Raw genomic sequence first — 25420 nt, 5'->3', positions numbered from 1 at the left:
GGGTACTGGTGAGGACACACCTGGAATACTGCGTACAGTTTTGGTTTCCATATTTAAGAAAAGATATACTTGCTCTCAAGGTAGTTCAGAGAAGGTTCACTCGGTTGATTCTGGAGATGAGGGGGTTGACTTATGAGGAAAGGTTGAGTAGGTTGGGCCTCTACTCATTGGAATTCAGAAAAATGAGAGGCGATCTTATCGAAAGATATAAGATTGTGAGGGGCTTGGTCGGGTGGGTGCGGGGAGGATGTTTCCACTGATGGGTGAGACTAGAACTAGGGGGCATAAACTTAGAATAAGGGGCTGCAATTTCAAAACTGAGATGAGGAGAAACTTCTTCACTCAGAGGGTAGTAATTCTATGGAATTTGCTACCTCAGAGAGCTGTGGAAGCTGCGACATTAAATAAATTTAAAACGGAGATAGACAGTTTCCTAGCTGATAAGGGAATTACGGGTTACAGGGAGCGGGCAGGGAAGTGGTCGTGAGTCTAGGTTCGGATCAGCCATGATCCTATTGAATGGCGGAGCAGGCCCGAGGGGCCGTATGGCCTACTCCTTCTCCTACTTCTTATGTTCTTATGATATACTTGCCATAGTGGAAGTGCAACGAAGGTTCACGGGATTGATTCCTGGGACGGCAGGAATGTCGGATTTGAAGAGATTGAGTAAACTAAGCCTGTATTCACTTGAATTCAGTAGACTGAGAGGGGATCTCATTGAAGCATACAAAATTATTACAGGGCTCGAGAGAGTGAATGCTGCGGGAATGTATCCCTTGGCTGGGGAGTCTAGAACCAGTAGCCACGGACTCAGGATAAAGTGTAAACCATTCAGGACTGAGCTGAGAAGACATTTTCTTCACATGATGTGGAGATGCCGGTGTTGGACTGGGGTGGACAAATGTGAGAAGTCACAAAACACTAGGTTATAGTCCAACAGCTTTATTTGAAATCACAAGCTTTCGGAGCACTGCTCCTTCGTCAGGTGAAGTGGAAAGATGCATATAGGCACAGCATATATAGTCAGAGAACACTGCCAGATGATTACAGGTAATCTTTCTAACTGCCCTTTATCACACCTCGGCCGAGAGATAATCACAGCAATCAAAAGTGTGAATGGTGTCCAAACAGGTCAGTAAGTAAAACATTGCATCAAAGAACAATGAGGTGGGGTCACAAGGATTCAAATGTTGCAGATGCTTGGGTCTGTATGAAAAACAAAAAACAAACAAAAAACAATCAAGAAAAAAAAATATATATATTTTTGCTGGAAATCACAGCAGATCTGGCCGCATCTGTGTAGAGAGAACAAGCCAGAGAAGTCGATAGATTTCTGACTAGCTAGGGCATCAAGGGATATCGGGATAGGACTGGTGAATGGTGGAGCAGTTTCGAAGGGCCGAAGGGCCTACTCCTGCTCCTATTTCTTATATTCTTATGTTCTTAATACAGGACTCCCTCTACATTACCCTAACAGTGTACCTCCACATTTTGCCTAGTGTCAGCATCGAGCACTCCAAGTGCAGGTACAACAAAGAGCTCCCTCTACGTTACCCTGACAGTGTTCCAGCACTTTATATCCAGTGACAGCATCTAACACTCCCAGGGCAGGTACCATACAGAGCTCCCTCTACATTGCCCTGAAAGTTTACCCCAATATTATACCCAGTTTCATCATCCCAGAGCACGTACAATACAGAGCCCGTTCTACATTACCGTGACAGTGTACCTCCACTGTCAGCATCGAGCACTCCCAGGGCAGGTCCAATATATAGCTCCATCTACGTTACCCTGACAATGTACCTCCACAATATACCCAGTGTCAGAATCGAGCACACCACGGGCAGGTACAATAGAGTGCTGCCTCTACATTACCTTGACATTTTACCTACACATTATACCCATTGCCAGCTCCGAGCACTCCAACAGCATATACAATACCGAGCTCCCTCTACATTACGCTGACAGTGTATCGCACTTTATAATCAGTGTTAGCATTTAACAATCCCAGGGCAGGTACCATACCGAATTCCCTCTCTCTATATTGCCCTGACAGTTTACCTTCACTTTATACCCTGTGTCATCGTCGAGCACTCTCAGATCACGTACAATACAGAGCTCCCTCTACATTACCCTGGCAGTGTACCCCCGACTTTACACCCAGTGACAGTATCGAGCACTCCTGAGGCTGGTACAATATTAAACTCCCTTAACATTATTCTGACAGTGTACCTGCACTTTATACCCAGTGTCAACATCGAACACTCCCAGGGCTGGTGCCATACATTGCTCCCTCTGTATTGACCTTAGAGTGTTCTACTTTATACAGTGTCAGCTTTGAGTACTCTCATTGCGGTTACAACATGGAGGATCCTCTACATTGCCCTGACAGTGTACTTCCACTTTATATCCAGTGTCAGCATCGAAAACTCCCACAGCAGGTACACTCCAGAGCTCCTCGACATTCCCCCGACAGTGTACCCCCACCTTATACTCACTGTCACAATTGAGCACTCCCAGAGCAGGTAAATACAGAGCTCCCTCCACATTACCCTGAGAGTGTACTCCCACTGTCAGCATCGAACACTCCTAGGGCATATCCAATGACTTTATACCCGGCGGAAGTATCGAGCACTCCCAGTTCAGGTACAATACAGAGATCCCTCTACATTACCCTGATGTTGTAACCCCACTCCATACCCAATGTCAGCATGAAGCACTCCCAGTGCAGATACATAAAAACATAAGAATTCGGAGGTTCATTCATACCCTCAAGCCTGCTCCGCCATTCAATACGATCGTGGCTAATCTGCCCTGATCTTGGCCTGAACTCCACTTTCCTGCCTGTTCCCCATAACCCTTGCAACCCCTGTAGCTGAAGGAACTGTCTATCTCCGCCTTGAATATATTCAATGACTCCGCCTCCACAGTTCTGTGGGGTAGAGAATTCCAAAGATTCTTGACCATCTGAGAGAAGAAATTCCTCCTCATCTACATCTTAAATGGGTGACCCCTTATCCTGAAACTATGCCACCAGTACTAAATTCCCCCACGAGGGATAACATCCTCTCAGCATCTACCCTGTCAAGCCCCTTCAGAATCTTATGTTTCACTAAGATCACCTCTCATTTTTCTAAACTCCAATGAGTATAGGCCCAAGCTGCTCAACCATTCCTCATAAGACAACCCTTTCATCTCGGGAATCAACCTAGTGAACCTTCTCTGAACTGCCTCCAATGGAAGTATATCCTTCCTTAAATAAGGAGACCAAAACTGCATACAGTACTCCAGGTGTGGTCTTACCAACGCCTTGCACATTTGTAGCAAACTTCACGACTTTTATACTCCATCCCCCTTGCAATAAGGGCCAACATTCCATTTGCCTTCCTAATTACTTGCTGCATCTGCATGCTAATATTTTGTGCTTCATGTATGAGGACACCCAGATCCCTTTGTACCACAGCATTCTGTAATCTCGCTCCATTTAAATAATATTTTGCTTTTCTATTCTTTCTACCAAAGTGGAAAAACTCACATTTTCGCACATTATACTCCACCTGCCAATGTTTTGGCCACCCAGTTTACCTATCTTTATCCATTTGTATACTCGTTGTGTCCTCCTCACAATTTGCTTCCCCAGCTATCTTTTATGCTCAGCAAATTTAGCTACAGTACACTCGGACCCTTCAGCCAAGTAATTAATATAGATTGTAAATGGTTGAGCCCCCAGCACTGATCCCTGTGGCACCCCACTAGGGACAGATTGCCAACCTGAAAATTACCCATTTATCCCGACTCTGCTTTCTGTTAATTAGCGAATCCTCTATCCAGGCTAATACAATACCCCCAACACCTTGAGCTCTTAGCTTATGCAGTAACCTTTTATGTGGATACTTTTCGAATGCCTTCTGGAAATCCTAATACAAGACATCTACTAGTTCCACTTGATCCACCCTGCTCGTTACATCCTTAAAGAACTCTAATAAATTTGTCAAACACGATTTCCCTTTACTAAAGCCATGTTGACTCTGTTTGATTGTATTGTGATTTTCTAAATGCCCTGCTGCTACTGGCTTCTTAATGGATTCCAGCATTTTCCCAATGACAGATGTTAGGCCGACTGGCCTACAGTTAGCAGCTTTCTCTCTCCCTCCTTTCGTGAATAGGGGCATTACATTTGCGGGTTTCCAATCTGCTGGGACCTTTCTACAATTTAGGCAATTTGGGATGATTACAAACAATGCATGCATTATCTCTACTGCCACTCCTTTTAAGAGCCTAGGATGCAGGCCATCTAGTGCAGGGGACCTGTCAGCCTTTCATGCCATTAGTTTTCCTAGTACTTTTTCTCTAGCGATAGTGATTGTTTTAATTTCCTCGCTCCCTTTTTCCCCTTGATTATCTATTATTATTGGGATGCTTTCAGCGTCTTCTACTGAGAAGACAGATACAAAATTTGTTTTCAAAGTCTCCGTCATTTCCTTGTTGCCCATTATTAATTCCACATTCTCGTCCCCTAAGGAACCAACATTTACTTTAGCTACTCTCTTCCGTTTTAAATACTTGTAGCAGACCTTACTGTCTATTTTTATAATTATTGCTAGTTTACTATCATAATCGACTTTCTCCCTCTTTAGTACTTTTTCAATCATCCTTTGCTGGTTTCTAAAAAATTCCCAGTCTTCGAGAATACCACGAATCCTCAGAATATTGTTTGTGTTTTTTTGCAATTGGATAGCATCCAATAACTTCTTTAAATGCAGCAAGAGAAACAGAGGTGGACAGAGAGAGAGATAGAAATAGATTGGTAGAGACAAAGAGGGCGACAGAGACAGAGGGAAGCATGGACACAAAGGGAGAAAGGGAAATGGGCAAAAGAGAGAAAAGCAGGCTGAGAGAGAGTGAGAGAATAAGAAAAAGTGGGAGAGAGAGACACACAGACGCATTGTGATCGAATGGAAGAGGGAGACTGAGAAACAGAGTGAAGGAGAGAGTGAGGGAGACACAGAGAGAGCAATGAGAAGGTAGAGATAGAGACAGAGACAGAGAATGGGAAGAGAGACAGAGAGGAGGAGATAAAACGACATTGAAAGATAGAGAGAGAAAGTGAGACAATCTGGGAAGGATAGGTAGAGCAACGCAGAAAGATAGGCAGGAACAGGCATGAAGAAAGTCAGAGAGGGAGAGGCAGATAAAGAGAGGGAGATGGTGGGGGAGAGAGAAAGAAAGAGTCCGATAGGGTGCGAGACAGAGAGAGCGACAGAAAGAGAGACAGAACGATAGACAGATAGTGAAAGAAACAGCTAGAGGGACGCAGGGACTGAGGGAGGGGGATACATGATAGACAAGGAGAAACAAACAGAGAGAGTGAGACAGAGAGGGATGGAGAGAGAAAGATAAAGAGGGCTAAAAAAAAGGACAAGGTGAAAAAAAGTAAGTGGGAAGCACAGAGAATGCTGCAGAGCGAGAGACAGGAACAGATACACAGAGATGGTCAGAGACAGAGACAGAGAGAGAGTGGAGGGGCGAGAGACAGAAAGCGAGAAAACGCAACTGAGTGATGTAATGTTCAAGATGCCGATTCCGGAGATGAAGGAGTTGTCTTGTGAAGAAAAGTTGAGCAGGCTGAGCCAATACTCATTGGAGTTTAGAGGAATGAGAGGGGATCTTGTTGAAATTTATACGATTCTGAAGGGGCTTGACAGAGAAGATGCTGAGAGGATGTTTCCCCTCATGGGGGAATATAGAACTAGAGGGCATAATTTCAGAATAAGGGGGCACCCATTTCAAATGGAAATGAGGAGGAATTTCTTCTCTCAGTGGGTCGTGAATCTTTTGGAATTATCTGCCACTTGTCCACACTTTCCACCAGCCTGTTTACGTCCTCTTGAAATCTATCCTTATTCTCCTCGATGTTCACTATATTTCCAATCTTTGTGTCATCCCCAAATTTTGAAATAGTGCCCTGTACACCTAGGTGCAATTCATTAAAATATATCAAGACTGTGGTGTATGTGCCTTTAAGAGCCCCTGTGTAATGTAATGCCGGTAATGGCCACTTGGGCTATATAAGCCTGTATAGTGTCTTGTATCTGTTAGTTCACCTCCAGACTTTGTGCAGTAAACACCTGTGAAACCAACTCCTGCATTCCGTGTCTCCATTAACACACGGATACAACAGTGGCAACGAATTGGAAGTGGACTTACCTGCAATTCGGCAGCACCTCAAGGAGATCAATTCCTCAGACGAAAGTTGAAGAAAAACAAGAAAGAAAAAAAAAAAAAAAACTGTGGTTTCACCAGCTAGCCGAGCTGGTGGCAGGTACTGCAATAATCCTTCCTGGGTGGCGGGCTGGGGCTCCATCGGCTGGCTCTGCAGCGGGGCCGAGCAGCGAAGGTGGAGGCAAACGGACACAGAGGGTGCAGCACTCAGGAGACAGCCGGCGCTGCAAAGTAGGTCGGCGTTCGGACCAAGCAGAGGGAGGGAAAAGTCCCAGAGAGTTCGGCGGGAACAAGTCTCCACCTATTAAAAATACCTATGTAAATAAAAACCGTGGAGAACAGCGTTGTCAGAAGTGGCAGCGGAGGGAAAGCGCGGGAGGCGCCATTTTTTTCTGCGGGGAAGAAAGGAAAGCGTGGGAGGCGCCATTTTTTTTCAGGATGCCTAAGACTGGCAATATTGCTGATTTCGATAGCGATATAGAGGATTGGACCACATATGTGGAAAGAGTGGAGGTATATTGCACAGCAAATGAAATACAGGATGATAAAAAGGCATCAGTACTTCTAAATCTAATGGGCGCAAGGACATACGGGCTGTTATGAAACTTAATCACTCCAGCCAAACCAAAGGACAAGAATTTAAAGGACATTGTTGATACCCTACAGGAGCACTTAAACCCAACACCGCTGCTGATAGCGGAACGATTCAAATTCTTCAGGTGGAATCAGCACAAGAATGAAAGTAACGCTGATTACCTCACCGAATTAAGGAAGCTGTCAAAGCACTGCCAATTCGGGGCAGGACTGGCAGATTCTCTTCGAGACAAATTTGTCTGTGGTCTCTTAAGTGAAGGAAAACAGAAAAGGCTACTTTCTGAGAAAGATTTGACACTAGACAAGGCTTTCAGTGTGGCTGTATCATACGAAGCAGCCGCAAGAGGAGCTGCAGAGATACAGCAAAAGCCACAGGACTTCGGCACCCATGAAATGACACAGGGTTTTGAGAGATGTTATTGCTGCGGCAAATCCACCCATGACCAGAAGGACTGCTGGTTCAAGGACAAAGCATGCAGGCAATGCAGAAAGATTGGACACATTGCACGTGTATGCCGATCTGGATACAAAAAATCCACGGACAGGAAAAAAATCAATAAGGAAAAGTACAGAAAGGTACAAATGATGACGGACAGTAGCTCCGATGACCAGAAGAGCGATAGCGACTCTGGAAACAAGAGACTAAGCTGTCTCAAATTACATAATGTAATTGCCAAAGAAGATTACCAGACCATTTGGGTTACCCTCACGATAGCGGGGTCCCCAGTTAAAATGGAGCTAGATACAGGATCGGCTCTGACCGTCATAAGTTGATGGGGTTACGAGCGGCTATTTCCGCATATACCTTTGAAAGACACATCCATTATCTTGAAAACATATACGGGGCAGAAAGTATACCCCAAAGGGAAAATAAGGGTGCCTGTTGTATACAACGGCAAGGAAATACAGAAGTTGTATTTATACATTCTGCAAGATGGTGGTCCACCGCTGTTGGGACGTGAATGGATCAGGAAGATACGTTTAGACTGGCACTCCATTCAGGCACTGACGGTGACCAGTAAGATAAATAATGATGATGATGTCATACCTGAATGATTAAAAGACATCTTGGCCAATGCCAAGGAAGTGTTTCTGTGAGGGTGCCAGTCCGTTCTTTCAGTAACCTCTAGATGGCACCTTCACTTGTTTGTTTCTCTTGGTTAATTGTTTCTGGTCTCCTGTGTTAATTAGTTAACTGCCTGTTATCTGTTCATGAGTTTCACCTGTCATTTGTGGTATATATGTTCTGTGGTTTCTTCCCTCTGTGCTCAGTCCTCACAAGGGAGTTAGTCTTGACAATGTTCTCTGTCTTGACTAGGTGCTCTGTCTTGACTAGCCTTTGCTCTGTGGCAGCTTGCCTTGACAAGCTGGTTGCCATGGTTGTTGCTTGTATCTAAGTCTGTTGTTCTGTCTTTTGTTCTCGGTCTTGACTAGGTGCTGTCAAGTTGCTTGTCTTGATAAGGTGCTGTTTGGACAAGCGTGTTGCTATGTGGGAGCTTGTCTTGAGCTCTGTATTGATAAGCTAATTACCCCTGTGGTAGCTTGTCTCGAGTCTCGTCTCGGCAAGCTGGTTGCCCTTGTGGTAGCTTGTCTCAGGCTCAGTATGGACAAGTGGGTTGCCTCATGGAAGCTGTCCTGAGTTCCTATCTTGACTAGCCATTTGGTAGCTTGTCTTAAGTTCTTATGTTTGTTGCTGTGTTCCTTGTGTGAATCTAGTTATGTGTGAATCTAGTAAAGTTCAAACAAAGTAATGTATATTTGCCTCTCGCCTCGTTTCTGCACTTGGGTCCAGAACCTACCTCGCCCGGACAGCACGGCCCCATGTCTACACGGCCCCGTGGCCCCCACCCCGTCACAGTTTCAACAGGAACTAGAAACCTTGAAAGGCGTCACCGCCTCAATAAAAGTGGAAGATGCAGCAATTCCCAAGTTTTTTAATGCAAGGCCGGTGCCATACGCAATTCGTCCAGCAGTCGAGGCAGAGCTGGAGAATTTGGAAAAGGCAGGCGTATTATCCAGGATAGATTGGAGCGAGTGGGCAACACCCATCGTCCCGGTCATGAAGAAAACGTTGAATAATGATAAATCTGAAGAACAGAGAAAAATTCGCATCTGTGGGGACTTCAAGGTGACTGTAAACCCGGTCCTTCACATGGTACAGTATCCTCATCTGAGGATAGAAGATATTTTCACCTCACTCTCCGGAGGGAAACGTTTCACCAAATTTGACTTGGCACAAGCATATCTACAGATGGAGGATGAAGAGGCCTCTAAAATGTATCTCACGATAAATACACACAAAGGCCTGTACCAGTACAATCGACTGGTTTTCGGAGTAGCATCCGCTCCAGCTATCTGGCAAAGAGCTATGGAGCAAGTCCTCCAAGGGATTCCGGGGACTCAATGCTACCTAGATGACATCCTTGTAACAGGAGAAAACGACAACGAGCACCTTGCCAATTTGGAGCAGGTGCTCACTAGGCTGAAAGAACGGGGCCTATGAGCAAATCGCCCCAAGTGCGAATTTTTCCAGAAACAAATACCATATTGTGGCCACATAATTAACGAGGAAGGGTTGCATAAGCCACCTGAAAAAATTGAAGCGGTCATAAAAGCCCCAGCACCTGAAAATGTCTCACAATTAAGGTCATTCCTGGGATTGATAAATTACTATCATAAATTTTTACCGAACTTGTCAACTCTTCTGCACCCTCTTAATGAACTGCTACAAACGGGAGTAATTTGGAAATGGAGCGAAGACTGTAAACGTGCCTTCCATAAATGCAAAGGCTTGATCACGTCCAAGCAAGTTTTGGCTCATTACAACCCATCACTGCCAATCAGACTGGCGTGTGATGCATCCCCTTATAGCGTAGAAGTGGTATTATCGCATAGATACCCTGATGGCTCGGAGCGGCTGATAGCTTTTGCGTCACGCTCATTGAACTCAGCTGAGCGTAACTATGCCCAGATCGACGGGGAAGCACTCAGCCTGGTATGGGGAGTGAAGTAATTCAACCATTACCTACATGGACAAAAATTTACCTTGTTGACTGATCATCAACCCCTCGTCTCCATATTCAACCCTAAAAAGGGTGTTCCCATTATGACAGTGCAAAGGCTACAGAGGTGGTCCCTTTTCCTAGGGGCACACCAATATGACATAGAATACAAAGGATCAAAACAGCATGAGAATGCTGATGGTTTATCGCGCCTACCATTGCCAATGTTAGAAGAGGCACCTACAGTGGACCCAGTGGAGATGTTCCACTCAACCATAGTGGAATGTCTACCAGTAACAAATTCTGCCATTGAAAAGGAAATGAGAAATAACCCGACTCTCTCACGAGTCTACAATTTAACGGTGAAGGGATGGCCAGCACATGGTGAACCACTGTTGCCAGCATTCTCGCAAAGAAGAGAACAGCTGTCAGTGTGCCGAGGAACCTTGATGTGTGGATCCAGAGTGGTGATTCCACCCAAACTCCAGGATAAAGTGCTAAAGGAGCTTCACGAGGGGCATCTGGGTGGAGTGAAAATGAAGAACCTAGCCAGAGCGTTTGTGTGGTGGCCAGGTATCAATGGAGGCATCGAAGAAATGACCAAGAGCTGCCTAGGATGCCAGAAGGTCCAAAACGCCCCACCACAAGCCCCTCTACATCCATGGGAGTAGCCCTCATCTCCATGGCAAAGGGTACACATCTACTTTGCTGGTGCATTTATGGACTCAATGTTCTTAATCACGGTTGATGCACACTCCAAGTGGCTGGAGGTAATAAAGATGTCCTCCACTACCACGGAAAAAACCATCACAGTATTAAGGACCATATTTGCCAGGAATGGGCTGCCTGAACAGATCTGTTCTGATAATGGACCACAATTTGTATCCGAAGAATTCAGGAAGTTCTTAAAAACAATGGGGTTCAGCACTACACGTCCGCCCCATACCATCCTGCCACCAATGGATTGGCTGAACGGTTTGTCCAGACCTTCAAGAAGTCCATAAAGGCCATGGGTAATGAAGACATAAATCTACAGCATAAGGTAGATAACTTCTTGTTTGCATACAGGAATGCAACACATGTGGTTACAAACCAAACTCCCGCCATGATGTTCTTCAATAGAAGCCTAAGATGCCGGCTGGATTTGATCAAGCCAAACATCAGAAGGGACGTGGAGAACCGGTAATTTCAAGGCATGAATGAAAGGCCAACTAGAACCTTCCAGATAGGTCAACAAGTTTTGGCCCGGGACTACCGTACTGAGAAATGGCAGCCTGGAACTATTTGCACATGACTAGGACCGCTGAATTATACTGTGGACATTGGAGAAAGCATAATAAGGCGCCATGCTGACCAGATCATAGAGTCATCCGAAAAGGGACAACCTACACCACAACTCTATACGCCTAATGATGAAGCAGAGATACCCATAGTATCTACCTCCGATCCGGTGATACTGGAACCAGATGAACCCGACACTGGCATTCAAGCCGAATCGATCTTGCCAAAAGAACCGACTACACCACCAAAACCTACTACACCACTGAGGCATTATCCGGACCGAGTCAGGAAGCCTCCAGAGAGACTGACTTATAATTGATTAACTGCAGCAAATGTGTAGATTATTGTTCTTGTAACATGTTAATTAATGATTACTTAAAATGTTATGTACTGGTTGTCTAAAAGGGGAGGAATTGTGGTGTATGTGCCTTTAAGAGCCCCTGTGTACTGTAATGCCGGTAATGGCCACTCGGGCTATATAAGCCTGTATAGTGCCTTGTATCTGTTAGTTCACCTCCAGACTTTGTGCAGTAAACACCTGTGAAACCAACTCCTGCATTCCGTGTCTCCATTAACACACGGATACAACAAAGACAAGCAGTGGTCCTAGTACTGACCCCTGGGAAGCACCTCCAGTCCGAGGAACAGCCATTCACCACTCTTCGCTGCTTCCTCTCACTTTGCCAATATTGTATCCATGCTGCCACTGTTCCTTTTATCCCATGGGCTTCAACTTTGCTGGCAAGCCTATTATGTGGCACCTTTTCAACAGCCTTTGGGAAATCCAGGTGCACCACGTCAACCGCATTGCCCTCATCAACCCTGTCTGTTACTTCATCAGAAAATTCAAGCACGTTGGTTAAACACGATTTGTCTTTAACAAATCCGTGCTGGCTTCCCTTAATTAATCCACAGTTGTCCAAATGACGTTTCATTTTATTCCTGTTTATTATTTCTAAAAGCTTCCCCACTACCGAGATTAAACTGACAGGCCTGTAGCTGCTGGGTTTATATTTGCACCCTTTATCAAAGCCATTAGCAAGTCTACGTACACCACGTCAACAGCATTGCCCTCATCAACTCTGACTGTTACTTCATCAGAAAATTCAATCAAGTTGGTTAAAAACGAATTGTCTTTAACAAATCCGTGCTGGCTTCCCTTAATTAATCAAGACTTGTGAAAGTCACTGTTCATTTTATCCCTGTTAATTGTTTCCAAAATCTTCCCCACTACCGAGACTAAACTGACTGGCCTGTAGTTGCTGGGTTTAACCTTACACCCCTTTTTGAACACGGGAGTAACATTTGCAAATCTCCTGTCATCTGGCATCATCCAAGTATCCAAGGAGGATTGGGAGATTATGGCCACAGCACCTCCGCAATCTCCACCTTTATTTTCCTCAGCTTCATAGGATGCGTCCTGTCCGGTCCTTGTGACTTATCTACATTAAGTACAGCCAGCCTTCCTAGTACCTCCTGTTTAGCCATTGTTATCCCATCCAATATCTCAATTACCTCCTCCTTCACTATGACAATAGGACGAGAGAGAAAGAGAATGGGAGAGAGATGCAGCCGGAGCAAGAAAAGTGTAAATACACCGTGTGCGATACATAGATAAAGTAATAGATACAGAACGATAGAGGAATAAAGAGTGGGACAGAGAGAGTGAGAGAGATAGGGAGAGAGAGGAAGAGAGGTGAACAAAGCCAGAGAGTCAGAAATAGTTAAAGAGAGTGAGAGGGAGGCAGAGAGAAAGAGACAGGGACAGGGTGATATGGGGAGATATAGGGGAGGATGAGACAAAGACAGCCTGGGGGAGCGAAACATCGAGATAAAGATACAGAGAAGGAGAGACAGAGGGGAAGACAGCGAGAGATGGGGCGATACAGACAAAGATACAGGCAGAAAGAGACAGAGGGAAAGAGAGATGCATAATGAGAGCGAGCACTAGAGAGGGACATAGACAGACTGTAAGAGAGAGGAATAGAAATAGTGTTAGAGGTAGGCAGAGCTAAAGAGGAATGGACAGACAAGAGCAAACGACACAGATGGTGAGAGAGCCAGAGATCGAGACAAGAAGGAAAGAGTGAGATGGAGAGATAAAACGAGACAGAGACAGACATATAAACAGAGATTATGGGCTGAGGAATAGACTACCAAAGACAGAGAGTGACAGAGGGAGAGAGAGAGTGAGAGAGAGAGAGAGATTCCAGCAAAGATCCAGACATCAGGGACCCAGAATAAACTTCACATTAGGAGCAACTAAAATTGAACAAACTACAAATTACACATACTTAGGCTTAAAAATCCGTTCTACGGGAAATTTTCATTTGCCTGTGAATGAACTGAAAGAAAGCAAAAAAGGCTTTCTATGCCATTAAAAAGTCAATCCAAATATCAAAGTTTGCAGATGATACAAAGATGGGAGGGACAGTAGGGAGTGAGGAGGACATAAAAAACCTGCAAAGGGACATAGACAGGCTAAGTAAGTGGGCAGAGATTTGGCAGATGGAACACAATACTGGACAGTGTGAGGTTATGCACTTTGGCAGGAAAATTCATAGAGCAAGTTATTATCTTAATGGCAAGAAACTGGAAAGTACTCTAATACAAAGGGATCGGGGGTCCTGGTGCACGAAACTCAAAAAGTTAGTATGCAGGTGCAGCAAGTGATCAAGAAGGCCAATGGAATGTTGGCTTTTATTGCTAGGGGGATAGAATATGAAAACAGTGAGGTACTGCTGCAGTTGTACAAGGTATTGGTGAGACCGCACCTGGAATACTGCATACAGTTTTGTTGTCCATACTTAAGAAAAGACATACTTACTCTCGAGTCAGTACAAAGAAGGTTCACTCGGTTAATCCCGGGGATGAGGGGGTGGACATATGAGGAGAGGTTGAGTAGATTGGGACACTAATCATTGGAGTTCAGAAGAATGAGAGGCGATCTTATTGAAACATATAAGATTGTGAAGGGGCTTGATTGGGTGGATGTGGTGAGGATGTTCCCAATGATGGGTGAAACTAGAACTAGGGGGCATAAGCTTAGAATAAGGGGCTGCTATTTCAAAACTGAGGTGAGGAGAAATTTCTTCACTCAGAGGGTAGTAGGTTTGTGGAATTTGCTGCCCCAGAAAGCTGTGGAAGCTACATCATTAAATAAATTTAAAACAGAAATAGACAGTTTCCTATAAGTAAAGGGAATTAAGGGTTATGGGGAGCGGGCAGGTAATTGGACATGAGTCTCGGTTCAGACTGGTCAAGGCCCTGTGGGTAGCGGAGCGGCCCAGGGGCTGTGTAGCCTGGTTCTGCTCCTACTTCTTGTGTTCTAATTCGGTGTTAGATTTCAGGAGATGGTTCTATTCCTGTTCCTGTCTGGGGTGGAGATCGCCTTTTACAGAAGGTAAGTACTGTAGGAAATATAGGGACAGAGTGATCTCCTGGACGAGTTTCGATTGCCTAGATGGGTCGGAGAGGAATTTCCCAGATTTTTTCTCCCAAATTGGCCATTGTTTTTTTTATCTGGTTTTTCGCCTCTCCCGGGAGATCACATGGGTTCGGGTGGGATGGAGACTGATAGTAGATTTGAGGTTAGGATCAGATCAGCCATGATCTTATTGAATGGTGGAGCAGGCTCGAGGGGCCGATTGGCCTACTCCTGCTCCTATTTCTTATGTTCTTATGTTCTAATTTCCAATTGGCATTTGGCTCAAAATTTTTAAATCAGTAATTGAACCAATTGCACTTCATGGCAGTGAGGTGTGGGGTTCGCTTACACAACAAGAATTTGCAAAATGGGGCAAACATCCAATTGAGGTCCTACATGCAGAATTCTGTAAAAGTATCCACTGGACCCAGAGGAAAACTGCAAACAATGCATGCAGGGCAGAATTAGGCCAATATACACTACTAATTAATATCCAAAAAAGAGCCATCAAATTTTGGAAACACCTAAAAAGGAGCAACCCCCAGTGCTATCATTACAAAGCCTTGAACTGCCAAGAGATGATCATAGAGAAGAGTTCCCTCAGTCAACTGGTCCTGGGACTCAGTGGAGTAACTACTAACACTACTAATAATAATCAGCCCCAGGACAGTGACATGCTAGCACAGAGAATTCGACCCACCACAATCATTAGTAAACAAAAATTAAAATATTTGACCTACTGGACAGAAAAGACAAAAACAGAAAAATAAACTCGATTGCTATCTGGCCCTAAACAGACAATACACCACGGCTGATTACCTGACCATGGTAAAAGATAGCAAACTGAGAAAAACCTTGACAACGTACAGACTTAGTGAGCATAGCCTGGCCATCGAAAAAGGCAGACACAGGCAGACCTGGCTGCCGAGAGCGGACAGGATATGCTCTCACTGCAGTCAGGGAGTGGTGGAGACAGAAATGCACTTACTCACGACTTGTGGAAGCTATCAGGGCATAAGGGGGAATTTCTACCCAAAATTCATAAAAATATGCCCTGAATTCAATAATTTGAATAACCACCAAAAACTCCCATATCTATTAAGGGAACAGAGACAATGCGTAACTTTAGCAGCAAACTATGTTACAGCTTGCCATAAGCAGAGGGACAACCAGTGACCATTAAATCTAAGAAAAGATTATATGTATATTGTATGTGTGTATATTTATGTATACTTGCCTATACAATGTATGTCTAGATCTGCATTTATGTGTTCAATCATACATGTTTTTCTGTGCTTTGGCAACATAAGATGTATCTTGTCATACCAATAAATCAATTTGAATTGAATTGAATTGAATTGAGAGAGAGAGAGAGAGATAGTCAGAGAGACAGATAATCAGATGTACAGAGAGAGAGAGAGCGAAAGAAAGAGAGACAGAGAGAGAAATAGAGAGAGAGACAGAGAGAGAGGGGGAGAAGTAGAGAAAGAGGCAGATACAGAGAGAGGAAGAGACAGTGAGAGAGACAGAGAGAGACAGAGAGTTAGAGACAGACAGAGAGGGAGAGTCAAAGAGACTGAGGGAGAGTAAGAGAGACTGAGAGAGAGAGACAGATAGGCAGAGAGAGATGGCGTGACAGAGAGAGAGAAGAAGAGGGACAGATTGGTAGAAACAGAGAGGAGAGACAGAGAGGAGAGATTATTAGATATAGAAAGGGAGAAAGAGGTTGACAGAGATAGAGGACAGATAGATGGTGATAGAGTGAGGAGAGATCCTGGGATGAGAGGGTTGTCCTATAATGAGAGATTGTGTAGAATGGGACTCTACTCTCTGGAGTGTAGAAGAACGAGAGGTGATCTCATTGAAATATACAGGATTCTGAAAGGAATGAAAGTGTTAGTTGCTGAGAGGTTGTTTCCCCTGGCTGGAGTGTCTAGAACTAGGGGGCATAGTCTCAGGTTAAGGGGCAGGTCATTTAAGACCGAGATGAGGAGGAATTTCTCGCTCAGAGGGTTGTGAATCTTAGGCATTTTCTGCCCCAGTGGGCTGATGCTGGGTCTCTGAGTATATTCAAGGCTGCGATAGATTGATTTTTAAATACTAGGGGAATCAAGGGATATGAAGATCGGGCGGTAGAGTGGAGTTGAGCTCGATGGTCAGCCATGATCTTATTGAATGGTGAAGAAGGCTCGAGGGGCCGTATGGCCTACTCCTGCTCTTATTTTGTATGTCCTTATGTGCTTATAATCTTACTAGATAGAGAGAAAGATCGGGTGACAGATATAGAGGAGAGATGGATGGTGATCGAGAGAGGAGAGATTATTAGATATAGATAAGTAGAAGTGTGATAGGGATAGAGGAGATACAGATAGGTCTACAGAGAGGAAATATTATTAGATATAGATAGGGAGAGAGAGGGATGAAAGATATAGAGGAGAGACGGATGGTGATCGAGAGAGGAGAGATTATCAAATACAGATAGGGCGAGAGAGAGGATGATAGGGATAGAAGAGAGATAGATGGAAATAGATAGATAGGCACGTTTATTAGATATAGATAGGGAGAGAGAGGGGGTGACAGAGATAGTGAAGAAAGAGATGATAGCAGACAAACAAGAGTGCGTAGCAGATTATAGACAGAGGGAGATGTGACACTCTCTTTGTTCTCTAAATTCTGATATGCTGTGGTCATTTGAGCAGTTAATTATCCTTTGACAGAATGTGCTTAAATACTGGGTGTGATCACACTTTTTTTTATCTCCAGTAATAGCACAGTGCTGAGCTGTTGACAGCAAAACAGAAGCCGCTTGCTGGAAAATCAAATGAGTTGTTCTAGTAAGAAAATTGATTATTTTAAATACACTGGGATGACAGAAACAGGAATTGATCTCTTGACACTGATCCATCTCAGAGACTGGAGCAGAGCGTCCCAGGGAGCGGCTTCACTGAGAGACTGGAGCAGAGCGTCCCAGGGAGGGACATCACTGACAGACTGGAGCAGAGCGTCCCAGGGAAGGACATCACTGAGATACTGGAGCAGAGCGCCCCAGGGAGAGACATCACTGAGAGACTGGAGCAGAGCGTCCCAGGGAGGGACATCACTGAGATACTGGAGCAGAGCGCCCCAGGGAGGGAAATCACTGAGAGACTGGAGCAGAGCTTCCCAGGGAGGGACATCACTGGGAGACTGGAGCAGAGCGTCCCAGGGAGGGACATCACTGAGAGACTGGAGCAGAGCGTCCCAGGGAAGGACATCACTGAGATACTGGAGCAGAGTGCCCCAGGGAGGGACATCACTGAGAGACTGGAGCAGAGAGCCCCAGGGAGGGACATCACTGAGAGACTGGAGCAGAGCGTCCCAGGGAGGGACATCACTGAGATACTGGTGCAGAGCGTCCCAGGGAGGGACATCACTGAGAGACTGGAGCGGAGCGTCCCAGGAAGGGACATCACTGAGAGACTGGAGAAGAGCATCCCAGGGAGGGACATCACTGAGAGAATGAAGCAGAGCGTCCCAGGGAGGGAAACCACTGAGAGACTGGAGCAGAGCGTCCCAGGGGGGGACAATGTCTCAGAGACTGGAGCAGAGCGTCCCAGGGAGCGGCTTCACTGAGAGACTGGAGCAGAGCGTCCAAGGGAGGGACATCACTGAGAGACTGGAGAAGAGCGTCCCAGGGAGGGACATCACTGAGAGACTGGAGCAGCGCATCCCAGGGAGGGACATCACTGAGAGACTGGAGCAGAGCGTCCCAGGGAGGGACATCACTGAGATATTGGAGCAGAGCGCCCCAGGGAGGGACATCACTGAGAGACTGGAGAAGAGCGTCCCAGGGAGGGACATCACTGAGAGACTGGAGCAGCGCATCCCAGGGAGGGACATCACTGAGAGACTGGAGCAGAGCGTCCCAGGGAGGGACATCACTGAGATACTGGAGCAGAGTGTCCCAGGGAGCGTTTTCACTGAGAGACTGGAGCCGAGCGTCCCAGGGAGGGACATCACTGAGAGACTGGAGCACAGCGTCCCAGGGAGGGACATCACTGAGATATTGGAGCAGAGCGCCCCAGGGAGGGACATCACTGAGACACTGGAGCAGAGCGTCCCAGGGAGGGACATCACTGAGAGATTGGAGCAGAGTGTCCCAGGGAGGGACATCACTGAGAGACTGGAGCAGAGCGTCCCAGGGAGCGGCTTCACTGAGATGCTGGAGCAGAGCGCCCCAGGGAGGGACATCACTGAGACACTGGAGCAGAGCGTCCCAGGGAGGGACATCACTGAGATACTGGAGCAGAGCACCCCAGGGAGGGACATCACTGAGATACTGGAGCAGAGCGTCCCAGGGAGGGACATCACTGAGATACTGGAGCAGAGCGTCCCAGGGAGGGACATCACTGAGATACTGGAGCAGAGTGTCCCAGGGAGGGACATCACTGAGAGACTGGAGCAGAGCATCCCAGGGAGGGACACCGTCGCAGAGACTGGAGCAGAGCGTACCAGGGAGCGGCTTCACTGAGAGACTGGAGCAGATCTTCCCAGGGAGGGACATCACTGAGAGACTGGAGCAGAGCGTCCCAGGGAGGGACATCACTGAGATACTGGAGCAGAGTGTTCCAGGGAGCGGCTTCACTGAGAGACTGGAGCAGAGCGTCCCAGGGAGGGACATCACTGAGATACTGGAGCAGAGCGCCCCAGGGAGGGACATCACTGAGAGACTGGAGCAGAGCGTCCCAGGGAGCGACATCACTGAGAGAATGGAGCAGAGCATCCCGGGGAGGGACATCACTGAGAGACTGGAGCAGAGCGTCCCAGGGAGGGACATCACTGAGATACTGGAGCAGAGCGCCCCAGGGAGGGACATCACTGAGACACTGGAGCAGAGCGTCCCAGCGAGGGACATCATTGAGAGACTGGAGCAGAGCACCCCATGGAGGGACATCACTGAGATACTGGAGCAGAGTGTCCCAGGGAGAGACATCACTGAGATACTGGAGCAGAGAGTCCCAGGGAGGGACATCACTGAGAGACTGGAGCAGAGCGTCCCAGGGAGGGACATTACTGAGAGACTGGAGCAGAGCGTCCCAGGGAGGGACATCACTGAGAGACTGGGGCAGAGCGTCCCAGGGAGGGACATCACTGAGAGACTGGAGCAGAGCGTCCCAGGGAGGGACATCACTGAGATGCTGGAGCAGAGCGTCCCAGGGTGCGATATCACTGAGATACTGGAGCAGAGCGCCCCAGGGAGGGACATCACTGCGAGACTGGAGCAGAGCGTCCCAGGCAGGGACATCACTGAGAGACCGAAGCAGAGCGCCCCAGTGAGGGACACCGTCTCAGAGACTGGGTAAGAGCGTCCCAGGGAGGGACACTGTCTCAGAGACTGGAACAGAGCGTCCCAGGGAGGGGCATGAGAGATACTGGAGCAGAGCGTCCCAGGGAGGGACATCACTGAGAGACTGGAGCAGAGCGACCCAGGGAGGGACATCACTGAGAGACTGGAGCAGAGCGTCCCAGGGAGGGACATCACTGAGATACTGGAGCAGAGCGCCCCAGGGAGGGTCTTCACTGAGACACTGGAGCAGAGCGTCCCAGGGAGGGACATCACTGAGATACAGGAGCAGAGCGTCCCAGGGAAGGACATCACTGAGAGACTGGAGCAGAGCACCCCAGGGAGGGACATCACTGAGATACTGGAGCAGAGTGTCCCAGGGAGGGACATCACTGAGATACTGGAGCAGAGCGTCCCAGGGAGGGACATCACTGAGAGACTGGAGCAGAGAGTCCCAGGGAGCGGCTTCACTGAGAGACTGGAGCAGAGCGTCCCAGGGAGGGACATCACTGAGAGACTGGAGCAGAGCGTCCCAGGGGGCGGCTCCACTAAGAGACTGGAGCAGAGCGTCCCAGGGAGGGACATCACTGAGAGACTGGTGCAGAGCGTCCCAGGGAGGGACATCACTGAGAGACTGGAGCAGAACGTCCCAGGGAGGGACACCGTCTCAGAGACTGCAGCAGAGCGTCCCAGGGAGCGGCTTCACTGAGAGACTGGAGCCGAGCGTCCCAGGGAGGGACATCACTCAGAGACTGGAGCAGAGCGTCCCAGGGAGGGACATCACTGAGATGGTGGAGCAGAGTGTCCCAGGGAGGGACATCACTGAGAGACTGGAGCAGAGCGTCCCAGGGAGGGACATCACTGAGATACTGGAGCAGAGCGTCCCAGGGTGGGACATCACTGAGATACTGGAGCAGAGCGCCCCAGGGAGGGAGATCACTGAGAGACTGGAGCAGAGCGTCCCAGGGAGGGACATCACTGAGAGACTGGAGCAGAGCGCCCCAGGGAGGGACACCGTCTCAGAGATTGGGTAAGAGCGTCCCAGGGAGGGACACTGTCTCAGAGACTGCAGCAGAGCGTCCCAGGGAGGGACATGACTGAGATACTGGAGCAGAGCGTCCCAGGGAGGGACATCACTGAGAGACTGGAGCAGAGCGTCCCAGGGAGGGACATCACTGAGAGACGGGAGCAGAGCGTCCCAAGGAGGGACTTCACTGAGACACTGGAGCAGAGCATCCCAGGGAGGGACATCACTGAGAGACTGGAGCAGGGCGCCCCATGGAAGGACACCATCTCAGAGACTGGAGCAGAGTGTCCCAGGGAGGGACATCACTGAGAGACTGGAGCAGAGCGTCCCAGGGAGGGACATCACTGAGAGACTGGAGCAGAGCGCCCCAGGGAAGGACACCGCCTCAGAGACTGGAGCAGAGCGTGCCAGGGAGCGGCTTCACTGAGATACTGGAGCAGAGTGTCCCAGGGAGGGACATCACTGAGATACTGGAGCAGAGCGCCCCAGGGAGGGACATCACTGAGATACTGGAGCAGAGCGCCCCAGGGAGGGACATCACTGAGAGACTGGAGCAGAGCGTCCCAGGGAGCGGCTTCACTGAGAGACTGGAGCAGAGCACCCCAGGGAGGGACATCACTGAGATACTGGAGCAGAGCGCCCCAGGGAAGGACACCGTCTCAGAGACTGGAGCAGTGCGTCCCAGGGAGCGGCTTCACAGAGAGACTGGAGCAGAGTGTCCCAGGGAGGGACATCACTGAGATACTGGAGCAGAGCGCCCCAGGGAGGGACATCACTGAGATACTGGAGCAGAGCGCCCCAGGGAAGGACACCATCTCAGAGACTGGAGCAGAGCGTCCCAGGGTGCGGCTCCACTGAGAGACTGGAGCAGAGTGTCCCAGGGAGGGACATCACTGAGGTACTGGAGCAGTGTGTCCCAGGGAGGGACATCACTGAGAGACTGGAGCAGTGTGCCCCAGGGACGGACATCACTGAGAGACCTGAGCAGAGCGTCCCAGGGAGGGACATCACTGAGGTACTGGAGCAGAGCGTCCCAGGGAGGGACATCACTGAGACACTGGAGCAGAGCGTCCCAGGGAGGGACATCACTGAGATACTGGAGCAGTGTGTCCCAGGTAGGGACATCACTGAGAGACTGGAGCAGAGCGCCCCAGGGAGGGACATCACTGAGAGACTGGAGCAGAGCGTCCCAGGGAGGGACATCACTGAGAGACTGGAGCAGAGCGTCCCAGGGTGGGACATCACTGAGAGACTGGATCAGAGCATCCCAGGGAGCGGCTTCACTGAGAGACTGGAGCACAGTGTCCCAGGGAGCGGCTTCACTGAGAGATTGGAGCAGAGCGTCCCAGGGAGGGACATCACTGAGAGAGGGGATGCAGTGACCATTGGGAAAGGCTCAGGCTCCATCCCCGTTCTGTGCTGAGTTAACCTGATCACACACCCAGTGTGGTACTGAGCCCCACACGCAGAGTAGGAAAAGCCCATGCCCCATCCCCGGCCTGCTGAGTTACCCGACATCATATCCACTGTGGTACTGAGCCCCACATACTCAGAGGATGCGACAGTGTAGAGGGAGCTTTACTCTGTATCTAACCCGTGCTGGACCTTCCCTGGGAGTGTTTGATGGGACAGTGTAGAGGGAGATTTACTCTGTTTCTAACCCGTGCTGGACCTGCCATGGGAGTGTTTGATGGGACAGTGTAGAGGGAGCTTTACTCTGTATCTAACACGTGCTGCGCTTACCACCCCCCGGGAGTGTTTGATCGGACAGTGTAGTGGGAGCTTTAATCTGTATCTAACCTGTGCTGTACCTGCCCTGGGATTGTTTGATGGGACAGTGTAGTGGGAGCTTTACTCTGTATCTAACCCTGTGCTGTACCTGCCCTGGGAGTGTTTGATGGGAGAGTGTAGAGGGAGCTTTACTCTGTATCTAATCTGTGCTGTACCTGTGCTGGGAGTGTTTGATGGGACAGTGTAAAGGGTGCTTTACTCTGTATCTAACCTGCGCAGTGCCTGCCATGGGAATGTTTGAAGGGAGAGTGTAGTGGGAGCTTTAATCTGTATCTAACCTGTGCTGTACCTGCCCTGGGATTGTTTGATGGGACAGTGTAGTGGGAGCTTTACTCTGTATCTAACCCTGTGCTGTACCTGCCCTGGGAGTGTTTGATGGGAGACTGTAGAGGGAGCTTTACTGTGTATCTAATCTGTGCTGTACCTGTGCTGGGTGTGTTTGATGGGACAGTGTAGAGGGAACTTTGCTCTGTATCTAACCAGTGCTGTACCTGCCATGGGAGTGTTTGTTGGGACAGTTTAGAGCGAGCTTTACTCAGTATCTAACCTGCGCTGTACCTGCCCTGGGAGTGTTTGATGGGACATTGTAGTGGCAGCTTTACACTGAATCTATCGCGTGCTGTACCTGCCCTGTGAGATTTTGTTGGGACAGTGTAGATGGAACTTATTCTGTATCTAATCGTGCTGTGACTGCTGGGGCAGCAGTTTAAACTTAAATGGTTGCCATTCCCCACGCTTCACAGTCTTAAGGTTTAAACCCAGACACACTGTTTGGTTTTGTCAATCCTGTTATTAATAAACTCCGTCTGTTCACACCAGAATGTTGTGTCTCTCACTGGTGTCTGGGATCCTCAGGCAGTTCCTTCACGGGTCAGTGCTGTGTGTTGCTATTGAACCGTGGGAGGCGCCATGGCAAGTCTCCATCGTGACCAGAATTGAACACAATAATCCAGCCAGGGCCTAACCAGTGATTTATAAAGGTTCAGCATAACTTTGTTGCTATTGTTGTCTGCCTCGGTTTTCAATGCTAAGGAGCCCATGCGCTTTATTAACAAACGTATCACCTTGTCCTGCCATCTTCTAAGGCTTGTGTATGTAAATGTCCATGTCTCGCTTTTCCTGCACCCCCTTTAAAATTGTTCAGTTTAGTTTATATTGCCTCTTCTAATTTTCCTCCAAGGTTAATCTTTCTCACTTCTCTACATTAGTTTTAATCAGCCTTCTGACATTTTGTAATTATTTTAAATCCTTCATGGGATGTGGCCACCGCTGGCATTGCCAGCATTGATTGCCTATCCCTCTTTGCCCTTTAGAAGCTTGTGGTGAGCAGCATTCTTGAACCACTCCAGTCCATGAAGGTACTCCCACAGTGCTCTTACAGAGGGGTTTGCAGAATTCTGACCGATCGATGATGAAGAAACGGCAATATCTTTCCAAGTCAGGATGGCATTTGCGTTGGGTGGGGGGCTTATAGTTGCTGGGGTTCATATGCGACTACTGCCCTTGTCCTTCTAGGTGGAAGAGTCCGCGGGTTTGTGAAGTGCTGGGAAGAAACCTGGGTGAGTTGCTGCAGTGCATCTTGTAGATGGTACACACTGCAGCCACGGTACGCTGGTGGTGGAGGGAGTGCACGTTTAAGGTGGTGGATGGGGTGCCGAACAAGTGGGCTGCTTTGTCCTGAATGGCATCGAGCTTCTTGAATGTTGTTGGAGCTGAACTCATTCAGGCAAGTGGAGAGTATTCCATCACACTCCTTACTTGTGCCTTGTAGATGGTGGAAAGGATTTGGGGAGGCAGGAGCTGAGACACTCGCTGCAGAATACCAACATCTGTCCTGCTCTTGTAGCCACAATACTAATGCAGCTGGTCCAGTTAATTTTCTGGTGAATGGTGACCACCAGTATATTGATGGTGGTGGAATTGGCGATGGTGATGCCATTGATTGTCAAGGGGCAGTGGCTAGACTCTCGCTTGTTAGAGATAGTCATTGCCTGGCACTTGTGCGATGTTTGTGATACTTGCCACCTTTCAGCACAAGCCTGAAATTCGGCCAGGTGTTGTTGCATGCGGGCATTGAATGCTTCATCATCTAAGGATTTCCGAATGGAACTGAACACTGTGCAGTCATCAGCAAACATCCCCACTTCTGACCTGATGATGGAAGGAAGATCATTAATGAAGCAGCTGAAGATGGTTGGACCGAGAACAATGCCCTGAGGAACTCCTGCAGCGATGTCCACGGGCTGAGATTATTGACCACAAACAACCACAACCATCTTCCTTTTTGATATGTATGACTCCAGCCAGTGGAGAGATTTCCCCGTCATTCCCATTGACTTCTGTTTTAGGAGGGCTCCTTAATGTGACATTCGTTCAAATTATGCCTTAATGTCGAGGGCAGACACTCTAAATTCACCTCTGAAATTCAGCTCTTTGTCCATGTTTGTAATGACATGGAGCCCAGTGGTCCTGACGGAATGCAAAGTCAGCAGCCGTGAGCAGGTTACTGATGAGTCAGTGCCATTTAATAGCACTGTTAACGACACCTTTAATCACTTTTCTAATTTCACCAGTCTATCTATGTCCTCCTGAAGCCTAATTTGATCCCTTCAGTTTCATCTGCAAATGTTCAAATTATGCTCTTTATATATTTATGTCTATATCATTAATATATATCAAAAAGAGCAGTTGTCCGAATAGCGACGCCAGGAGGACACAACAGTGCACTTCCTCCCAGTCTGAACAACAGCTTT

This window comes from Somniosus microcephalus, unplaced genomic scaffold (assembly GCF_052327205.1).
Source record: "Somniosus microcephalus isolate GS21.2 unplaced genomic scaffold, FLI_Smic_1.0 unresolved_chr6, whole genome shotgun sequence".
Lineage (NCBI taxonomy): Eukaryota > Metazoa > Chordata > Chondrichthyes > Squaliformes > Somniosidae > Somniosus > Somniosus microcephalus.
This window is presented reverse-complemented; position numbering follows the sequence as displayed.